Source organism: Stigmatopora argus, chromosome 1, assembly GCF_051989625.1.
Source record: "Stigmatopora argus isolate UIUO_Sarg chromosome 1, RoL_Sarg_1.0, whole genome shotgun sequence".
NCBI classification, from domain to species: Eukaryota; Metazoa; Chordata; class Actinopteri; order Syngnathiformes; family Syngnathidae; genus Stigmatopora; species Stigmatopora argus.
Genome location: NC_135387.1, coordinates 4,347,911 through 4,358,697, shown reverse-complemented (window position 1 = coordinate 4,358,697; position 10,787 = coordinate 4,347,911).

The window sequence follows — 10,787 nt, the reverse complement described above, 5'->3', positions numbered from 1 at the left end:
AAAGCTTCAATGAGAAAATTTCATTCCAAGAAACAAAAGAAATTCAAGTTAAGGAACGCATAACCTCCAATAAGATCAAACATCCGCCAAAATGTAAATACCAGTATCCTCTATTTTATTTTTAACTACTTGGCATGTTAGAATTGCTCTCCCAACACCTTGCTGGGCTCCTATTAGGTGCCTCTCAACACCCCACTGGTTTACCTTGGGCTAAGAAAGTGTTGTGTCTCCATGATGCTTTTTGTGTGCCTTCAACCGCTGTTCGTCGTCATGTTGTTTTTTCGTCTGTTATTTGAATGCCCATGTCTGGGTTTTTGATTCAGAGACCACCAGAGCCACGTGGTGATTGGCCAGCCGGTACCCGTCAGCTTCCTCTGGAGTCCTGAAGGCTAAAAAAGCTAGGTAGGAGTGCTTCAGCCTGATGTGAATGTGAATGGTTGTCCGTCTCCTTGTGCCCTGCGATTGGCTGGCCATCGATTCAGAGTGTCCCCTGCCTATGGCCCTGAGTCAGCTGGGATAGGCTCTAGCACCCCTCGCGACCCTAGTGAGGATAAAGTGGTTCAAAAAATGTGATGATGAGATGAGATCATACTTCCGACAAAATTGCTATACGATTGAACTATGCCCTAAACTTTTGGACATAGTTGTCAAATTGCTCTAATTCAAACCAATATATTTGGTAAGTAGAGGTACCACCAAAGTTCCCTCTAATTTTTTTATGTCTGGGCAAACGGACAACGTCCCTGAGCACACTGAAGACCACTGTGAGCAAAATCAGAAGTGCTCGCTATGGCCACACACCAGTATCACACCTACTACCCAATACAGACAGATGGTAGCGCTTAGCGCGGAGTGCGCGGAGGGGCGGAGAGGAAGAGAGGGAGAGAGAGGGAGAGAGAGCGAGAGAGAGGGAGAGGGAGGGAGGGAGAGAGAGAGAGAGATGAGAGAGAGAGGAGAGAGAGAGAGAGAGAGAGAAGAGGAGGAGGAGAGAGAGAGAGAGAGAGAGAGAGAGAAGAGAGGAGAGAGGAGAGAGAGAGAGAGGGAGAGAGAGAGACGAGAGAGAGACGAGAGAGAGAGAGAGAGAGAGAGAGAGGAGAGAGAGAGGGGAGAGATGAGAGAGAGAGAGAGAGAGAGAGAGGAGAGAGGGAGGAGGAGAGGAGAGAGAGTGAGAAGGAGAGAGAGAGATAGGGAGGGAGAGAGAGAGCTGGAGAGAGAGACAGAGGGAGAGAGAGGGAGATAGAGAGGGAGAGAGAGGGGGAGAGAGAGGGAGGGAGAGAGCTAACTGTTTATCTTTTAACCTTATTAAACGAAGACGCTCCATCTCATTATGAATGTCACTGTGCAGCTTTTAAATAATGCTTAGCCCTTCTTTGGGCCCATTGTTTTTCCCTTACTAATTTTGCATTGATTAAGGCAAAAAAATGCAACATGTACGTCCGCTGCTCGTAGATATCTTTATGCGAAGGAGATGTGGCAAGAAAGATGCTGTTTTCATAAGTAGCCTCTCGCATACTCAGCCACGTGGCGGCCGCATCGGGATCCGTTTCGTATGCTCATAACTCAAAATGGTCTCGTATCTCAAAGCAAACATTTGCTCGGAATGTTCCTCGTATCTCAAATTTCTCATATGTTGGGACACTTGTATGTCAAGGTATTACTGTATCTCAAATTATATCTTCCTTTCCTTCTTACGTCATTAATACATATGATAACATAAACTTGTGCTCAAGTCTGTGTGTGGATATAACTGACATCACAAAATGTCTGTGCCCATGAGCAATGTCAGGTTTTTAAGCTTAAACATGATGTTGTTCATTATCATAGGTTTAAGAAATTCGCTATTTGCATACCTAAATTACTTTGAGCAGACATCTTTAAAATGAATGTCATTTATATGTGGCGTTTTCTTTCACTTTAAATGTTGCATTTATTCCAAATTACAGGAAAATACCTTGACATACGAGTGCCCCGACATACGAGGAATTTGAGATACGAGTAAAATTCCTAGCAAATATTTACCTTGAGATACGAGACTAATTTTGAGATACGAGCATTTGAGACAGCCGGATAGCCAGGCCGCTCCTTATGATTTCACCACACTGTCTCTCTCGCCACATCTCCCTCGTGTAAAGATTTTTACGAGCACTGGGCGGAGCGTTGCATTTTTTCCTTTTTTTTTTTTGCATTAGTAAGTGCAGAATTAAGGGAAACACAATGGATCCAGAGCAAGCCGGTGCAATGAAGGGTAGTGCGAAGAAAAGGCGTGTGATTATAATCGATATTAAGCACGAAATAATCCAAAAACATGAGTACAGTGGTACCTCGTGATACAACATGCTCGTCATCCAACATGCTCATGTTACGACGAAAATTTCGATCGAATAATTCGCTCGCAATACAATTAAAATTTCGAGATGCGACGAAGCCAGGTGGCCATGAAATGAGAGTCTTTTTTGCCGCATCTCTTTCGTGTATAACTACCATATCTATGAGGACTGAACGATTTATTCAGACTAGTTTCGACCAGGAAACGCACAATGCGCATGCGCGGGCAAAAAGAGGGCTTTCTGGGTAATGAAGTATACTCGTGCACACAACACCAATAGCCAATGGGACCCTTTCTCAGAATAAAACTTCATTACCCACAATCAATACGTGATCTAAGGAAAGGATTTTCGTTCTTTAAAGACTATTTCTCGTTGGCAAGTGGTGGTGCGTTATCCTATCGTGAAGACATTTCTGTGCAACATTTTTGTAATATTTTGAAAAAAATACAACAGCAAACAGTCCATCAATAGTGAACGTGAGGGTGGAGGTGTGGCAAACCGCTAACCCGTAAAACGAAGGTAACAAAAGATTAAAACAAAATTAGAATTCAGTTTTGCGTAAAGTTACATTAAACGTATGTTTGAGTGTGTCTGTATATATTTATCCAAGTTAATTTAAATTTGTTTGTTCGTTTACGAGTGTGTTGTTGCCGTGGATAAAGTCCCCCCGAACAGCCCCCACCCGCCTCCGTGTGTGTCGTTGTCTCTCCCCTCCGCGAAATGCGTCTAATTTTACATTTATTAAACACATTACTATTAAATCACTCGTTATTTATTACTTTATCAATATATGGTGAATTAGAAGAAATAAAACATTTTTTCCAATCCAATATCCTGTTTTGGGTGTTTTTTCAGAGGGTTGGAACAAATTAATTTGTTTTCAATTCATTTCAATGGGAAACGTTCGCTCGAGTTACGAAAAGCTCGACATACGAGTCTCGGAACGGATTACGATCGTATGTCGAGGTACCACTGTATAGTATAGGAGTGACTGAGCTGGCTTGTCAATACGTATGGAGAGGCAGGAAGTTCACCCCAAAAGCCCCGGTGGAATACATGAACCTCTTTTTTTTCAGAGGGTGGGAACGAATTAATTTGTTTTTAGTTCATTTCTATGGGAAACGTTGATTTGAGATATGAGTAAATAGACATACGAGCTCAGTCCCAGAACGCATTAAGCTCGTATCTCAAGGTACCACTCTAATAACATACCTGCTCTGTGATTGGCTGGCCACCAATTCAGGCTGTCCACCGCCTAATGCCCGTGGTCACCTGTAATAGGCTCTAGAACCCCCCACGACCCTTGTGGGGATAATCGCTTCACAAAATGAATGAATGAATGCTACAGGGAGGTGGGTAAAGCTTACTTTTTTTAATGCAAAGAGCACGCGCTCTCCTGAAAGAGCCAATCAAACAGCATGTGTGACATTCAATTTAAGCTCTCTGTTCCACACTTTTTTTAACATTGTTCCCTTGAGGGATTAATGGTTTCCTTCAACACTTGTGAAAATGCAATGAAAGAATAATTCTATTCAAGTTCACATGTGCCCAGCGATACAGGAAAATGGCGGGCACACCCGCAAATCATCAGAATGTGTGCTGACCCATTACATCACCCCTGAAAGTACAACCATTATAATCCATTCCAACAAAACAAATTGTAGAATAAATCAAGAGCAAATGCTTTGCCAAAAAAATCATGGGGGCTTTTTGTTTCTAAAAAAAAGATGCTTTTGCTTTCATGATTTAAAAACAACACATTTTGACAAGGTTACATTCTTTAAAAACGGTGTCATGAATTCATAGAAATGCAGTTTCGCTGCATGCCCTTGATATTTTCGGATGTTGCCCATGTAAGAAGTTCTTCATCGATCATTGGTGTTGACTTTGCCTTCTGCCAATAGTGCATGATGGATGAGCTTTCTGATACATCATGGCTTGTGTGGTTGCTTTTCATTCTGTGTGGCTATTGGTTTTACAGATCATTGCATAATTATTGTATGTGTGGATTTGCTGCCCATCAGCAGTTCTCAATGAGCGGCTTGTGTTTGTGTAATACCGGCAGCAGTTTATTGATATCATGACTGTTTCTGCTCCATTTATGTGAATCAATCAATTCTCTTGAATTTCTGTATTGCATATTTCCCCTCTTTCTTACAGCTAATTAGACTGCATGTTTTATACTTGTCATAGTATTTTTTTTTCCAATCTTATAACCTAACTTGGACCGCAATTTTCATTGACAGTACAGCTGCTCTCGTGCATAGAAACTGACACATTTTGATTTTTGTGTAGGCACAATCCTTGTTGCACCTGTTTGTTTTGTACCAAGCTGGTGAGAATGATGTATTTCATCTTTTAGTTTATAATCTGCTTAGAATTATTGTATATTGCCTTTTTTCTATCCTGTTGATTGTTTTAACACTCGGAATATGATATGGTGGCATAAAAACAGTTCTCACTTGAGGCTGATGTGACATAATCAGGGTCTGATTCCCAGCCAATCCAGGACACAGAAAAACTTAACAGTCTTCAAATGTGGGTAAGGTATCTGATCCAGAAAAATCACAAATGCACCTGGAGAACACATAGCCAAGAAACAATCCGGAACCGCAAGTTAAAAAAGGCAATAGAACTAATCACTCGTTTACCATTCTAGCTGATCTCTCATCTCAATTCATTTTCTGAACTGCTTTATCCTCACTGAGGTCGTGGAGGGTGCTGGAGCCTATCCCAGCTGACTTCGGGCCAGAGGCAGGGGATGCCCTGAATTGGTAGCCAGCCAATCGCAGGGCACAAGGAGACAAACAACCATTCACGCTCACACTCACACCTAGGGGCAATTTAGAGTGTCCAATCAGCCTACCATGCATGCCTTTGGAATGTGACAGGAAACCAAAGTACTCAGAGAGAACCCATGCAGGCCTGGGAAGAACATGCAAACTCCACATAGGTGGACCAACCTGGATTTGAACCCAGGTCTCCCACTGTGAGGCTGATGCGTTAACCACTCGTGCCGCCGGGCCGCCCCATTCTAGCTGATATATAACAATTTTGGAAATTTCAGAAGTGATAGAATGATTTAGTTACATTAGGTGCAACATTGCCCTCTGTAGGACATATTAATTCCAAATTTTCCCGAGCCTTCTTGCACGTTGCTTGAATAGCCTGCAGAGAATCAATCAAGCACGCACACACACGTGGACGCGCACATACAGGCACAAGGGGTCACAGAATAGCTCCTTGTTGTTCAATTACCAGTGAATGTTCAATTGCAAGCCCATTATAATGGAAAGTTTCAAGCTTGCTGCCAAAAGAACATTATGTTTTAATGAAACCATCAAATGTGACCAAGTACAAATAAATTAGTTAACGAGGACTGTGCCTCATTCTGGACTATTTTGAGCGAATTAATATTAAGATGTGAAAGTGTGTTTGTTGTGAAATTAATGCAAAGGTTGCTCTATACCTGAAATAGTCCACTGAACCTTAATTTGAATGTAAATTGGTTGGATTGCTGATCCGGTATAATGTTTCAATATGTACTATAACAACACAATATTATTATTGTTATTTAAATTCTCTACTTTATTAGTCCTTTGGAAAAATCTCAACATTGTAGTAAATGCAATGTTGGGAATGGCATGCCCCCAAAAAGCAAAAGAGGGGTATTTTTTTAAAGTGATACAATTTTGTTTTGTAGCATAAATGAAGCAAAACATAACGACAGTGCCACAATGTTCAATTATTCCAAACAACACTGAATGTTTAATCACCATGAAAGTGGGTTTTCTTCTTCAAATACTCTCTGTGGAGAGAATCATCAGAGCACACCACAAGAAAGACTCAGCAACTCCCCTGGCTTCTTTTAGCAGCACTCAGACAAGATGGACATATTGAATCTGTAAACAAATCGAATGCTTGGCCCTATGACAAGCCAGCAGCTATGACACATTCACTCCCCATATGATTCCCAAGGGTCAACAAATGAAGCAGATGGATCAACTATGTGATCAGTCTTTTGGCAGAGAATTGAATTCAAACAAAGACTTATGTTTCAGCTTTACTAAATGCATTCTGGTTTTCTGTCACTGTCTTTGTGGTTCAGGATCAAATTTTCTCCTGGCATGGAGTAATTATGAGGTCCTTGAGCAAGACACCCAGATTGTTACAGTTCTTTAAAGCAGAGGTCCCCATCCAGCAGTCCACAGACCGATACCAATCCCTAAACCACTTGGAGACAGTCCTTCAGAGAACTACTAAATGTTTTAAACATCACGCACAGGAGGCACCATCGACGTTCAAGTACAGAGATCATGAGCCAATAGCGTATTGGACCTCAGGTTTACCAGATCACATAGAATCCAAACCAATCACACTGTAAATATAACCCACTCAGTTCAGCGGGAAGTTCGCCTAATCTGTCAATACTGCCTGCAGACCAACACTTGCGAAGACTCGTCGATGTGAATTTCATAAGACAAATCTCTAAACAACAAAAGCACTGCCAAGTTGTTTTTGTTAATATTGCAACCTTTGTTTTCCTTCAAATTAGGTGTGCACAATCTCCGATTTCTAACGAGTGCTCCTTTCTGTCGTTTTTTTAAGAAAAGAGGTGTGTTACGGGTCACCTTGGAAATCACACTCTCGCAAACGATGACTTTAAATGTACAGAAGCACCCCTACTTACGAACGAGTTAGGTTCCGAGCGATTGTTCATAAGTTGAATTTGTTTGTAAGTTGATTCAGTGCTATATTTTGTATTATAATTTATGTTTATGGCCTATATAAGTATATTGAAGGTTTATATAAGTGCATTTGTATGTTTAAGGCTTGTATAAGTAACACGCATTGGTTTGTACTGAAAAAAACATTTAATAAAATGGAGAGAATACATACAGTACTGTATACATACATTAGAGAGAGAGAGATTTACTAGAAACTGGCCGAAAGAAGCGATCTAACGACGATTGCACAGTTTTCTTCTTTTTTTCATCATAAATGATGCGGTAGCACTGTATGGCATCATTCAATTGATTTGCAAACTTTGTGCAACGTTCAATATTTGGGTCCTGCTGCTCGATCTTTCTGTTTATAAATGGTACTGACGGTCGAACGATTCAAGTTGTACATATATGTGCAACGCTCACCACTCTCACGCGCATCAAGCTTCGTTATTATTGCCACTCGTTTCAAATGAAATGGCTTGCCTCTTCCTTGCAACTCCCTCAATAGAAGCATTTCGCTTTTTACCAACCATATTCAATGATGGATGCATGAGATATTTAATGATACAAATGAAAAAGGTTATTTGCACACTGGAGATACATTCATGCACTTCCGCATTGCAACGAAGAAGAAGGTAGATGCTGGGTGAGCTGAGCTCTCACAGCGCCAGGCGTCGGTATTAGCGGCGGAAAGAAGTACTACTCTGAAAAAGGCGCGAAATACAAAATTGGACTTACGAACATTTTTCGACTTAAACGCAATTTGCAGACATGTTCGTATGTACCGTTGTTCGTAAGTTGAATGTTCGTAAGTAGGGGAGCGTCTGTAATGTGAAAACACAAATGATATTAAAAGAGCACAAATATATATTAAAACTCGTGAAAAACAAGTGTTGATTTCCTGAAATCCATGAATAATTATCAGATCATAAGACCTTTTATCCTTTACTTTTAATTTTTATGGAAATTGTATGGACTTTTAAGACTCAGGTGGGACAGGCTCCATCGCCCCCCCCCCCCCCCGCACCCCCCCCGCACCCCCCCCCCCCCCCCCCCCCCCCCCCCACGGTCCTACTGAGGATAGAGCGGTTCAGAAAACGAATGAAACAAAATGAATAGTATTTGTCTGGTCTTAGTTTGACATTTTTAAACTTCTTGTTAACTTTTGAAAGCCGCCTTGTGGTGTAGAGGTTCACTCATCTGACTTCAGTGCGGCCAGGCGCAGGCTTGATTCCCACTGGTGGCGGTATGATTGTTAGTGCGGATGGTTGTTTGTCTCTCTGTGTGCCCTACGGCTGCCTGGCGATCAGTCGAGTGTGTAGTCTGCCTTTCGCCCAAATTCAGCTGGCTTGGGCTCCAGAAACCCCTGCAACCCTTTCGAGGATGCGTGGTATGGAAGATGAAAAGTTAACCCTTGAACAAGCACCCTCCAAACTTGACAAGGACAAAGGTATTGAAAATGAATGAATGAAAGTTACTATTGCTTTAAAGGAGGTTACATGGGTAAAGGCTGACCTCTAACGGTGCAGCACATAACTGCAGTTTTATCAAACATCCTGGAGGAGAATTCTGCCCTGTGGAGGCCACCACTTATTTTTTGCTCATGTCATGATGTAAAATGACTTGAAATCAGAGTTATTTCGAGGTACAAATCAGGCCACTTAATGGAATGCTCGGCAAAAGATGAAGTTGAAGTCGGTTGTACTTTTCCCCTCTGTCTATGTCACAAAGTGACTTGAAAATGATCAGTGTGGAGGTTCAAATGGTGGATTTTACCGTGTGTGCACTCAAATGGAGATAGAAGTAAGTCACATGTGTAGGTTAAGGTTCAGGTTTTCTAGTTCGGACGAATTTGGTGCAGAGTCAATCAAATATTGTGTGGGTGTGTTTTGAACTGTCTTTTGTTGTGTAGAACGTGCTAATGAAGAGCTATCTTTGGGTTCCTTGCAACGCCCCATATATTATATAGTATTGATACATTTATTATTTCTCATCTCATTTTCTTAACCGCTTTATCCTCATTAGAGTTGTGGGGGGTGTTGGAGCCAATCCCAGCTGTCACACCTTGAATCGGTGGCCAGCCGATTGCAGGGCACGAGGAGACAGACAACCATGCACGCTCACACCCAAACCAAGGGGCAATTTAGAGTGTCCAATCAGCCTACCATGCATGTTTTTGGAATGTGGGAAGAAACCCACACAGGCCCAGGGAGAACATGCAAACTCCACACAGATGGACATGACCTGGATTTGTACCCAGTACCCCAGAGCTGTCAGGCCGACACGCTAACCACTCGTTCCACCGGGCCGCCAGTACATTTATTATTTATTCATGTATTCTCATCTCATCTTCTTCCGCTTTATCCAAAGTCAGGGGGCGGGGGAAGCAGCATCAGCAGGGAAGCCCAGACTGCCCTCTTCCCAGCCACTTCATCCAGCTCGTCCGGGAGGGCCCCAACGAATTGCCGGGCCAGCCGGGAGACACAGTAGCCCCCAGCGTGTCCGAGGTCGGCCCCATATATATTTTACATTCATATTTATTTCCTATAATTCTAAATATATAAATAATGTAATTTCATGTCATTATTATCATTTAAGTCCATTCATATTATTTCAGCAAAATAAAAGAATACCCAAAAAATAAAAAGCAACAAAATCTGTATTTTCTACAATGCTTCAAATGCCTTATTTGAGTGTATAATTAAAATAAATGATGATAGAAAAAACGAATTCTACCCTTAACCTTGGTGAACAATTTGAGAATGATCATAAAAAATCTGGATTACAGTGGTACCTGATACGACCTTAATTCGTTCCAGGACTGAGCTCGTATGTCGATTTACTCGTAACTCAAATGAACGTTTCCCATAGAAATGAACTAAAAACAAATTAATTTGTTCCACCCCTCTGAAAAAACACCAAAACAGGATATTGGATTGGAAAAACATTTTTATTTGTTCTAATTCATCATCTATTAACAAAGTAACAAATAACTAGTGGTTTAATAGTGTGTTTAAAACTAAAACAAGACGGATTTCGGATTTAAATGAACTTGGATTACGATCCAGACACACTCAAAAATAAGTTTAATCTAACCTTCACACTAAACTTCATTCTAATTTTGTTTTAAATTTTGATACCTTGTTGGTTGGCTCTATTTGCCCCGCCTCCACCCTGAGTTTCAGATGCAACCTATTGAGGGTTGTTTGCTTTTGTCTTCCCTTCAAAGTACTCCCAAAATGATGTACACAAATAGGATAACGCACGACCACTTGCCAACGAGAAGTAATATATACTCCTCTCGCTAATACGAGAGGAGTATATATTACTTATCATAATATATACTCCTCTCGTATTAGCGATCGCTCCGCCATTCGCACTGACTAACAGGGGAAAAAAACACAGAAAAAATGCAATGCTCCGCCCAGTGCTCGTAGAGACATTACACGAGGGAGTTGCGACCAGAAAGACATTACAAGAGGGAGTTACGACCAGAGAGACATTACACGAGGGAGTTGCGGGGAGAGAGACAGTGCCCATGATGTTCTTATGAGCAGCCTCTCGCGTCCGCAGTATGCTCGTATATCGAAATTTGTCTCGTATCTCAAGATAAATATTTGCCCGAAATTTTACTCGTATCTCAAATTGCTCGTATGTCGGGGCACTCGTATGTCGAGGTATTACTGTACAATACTTTTTTCAGTTTTAATAAAACAATCTCACAAGAGAGTTA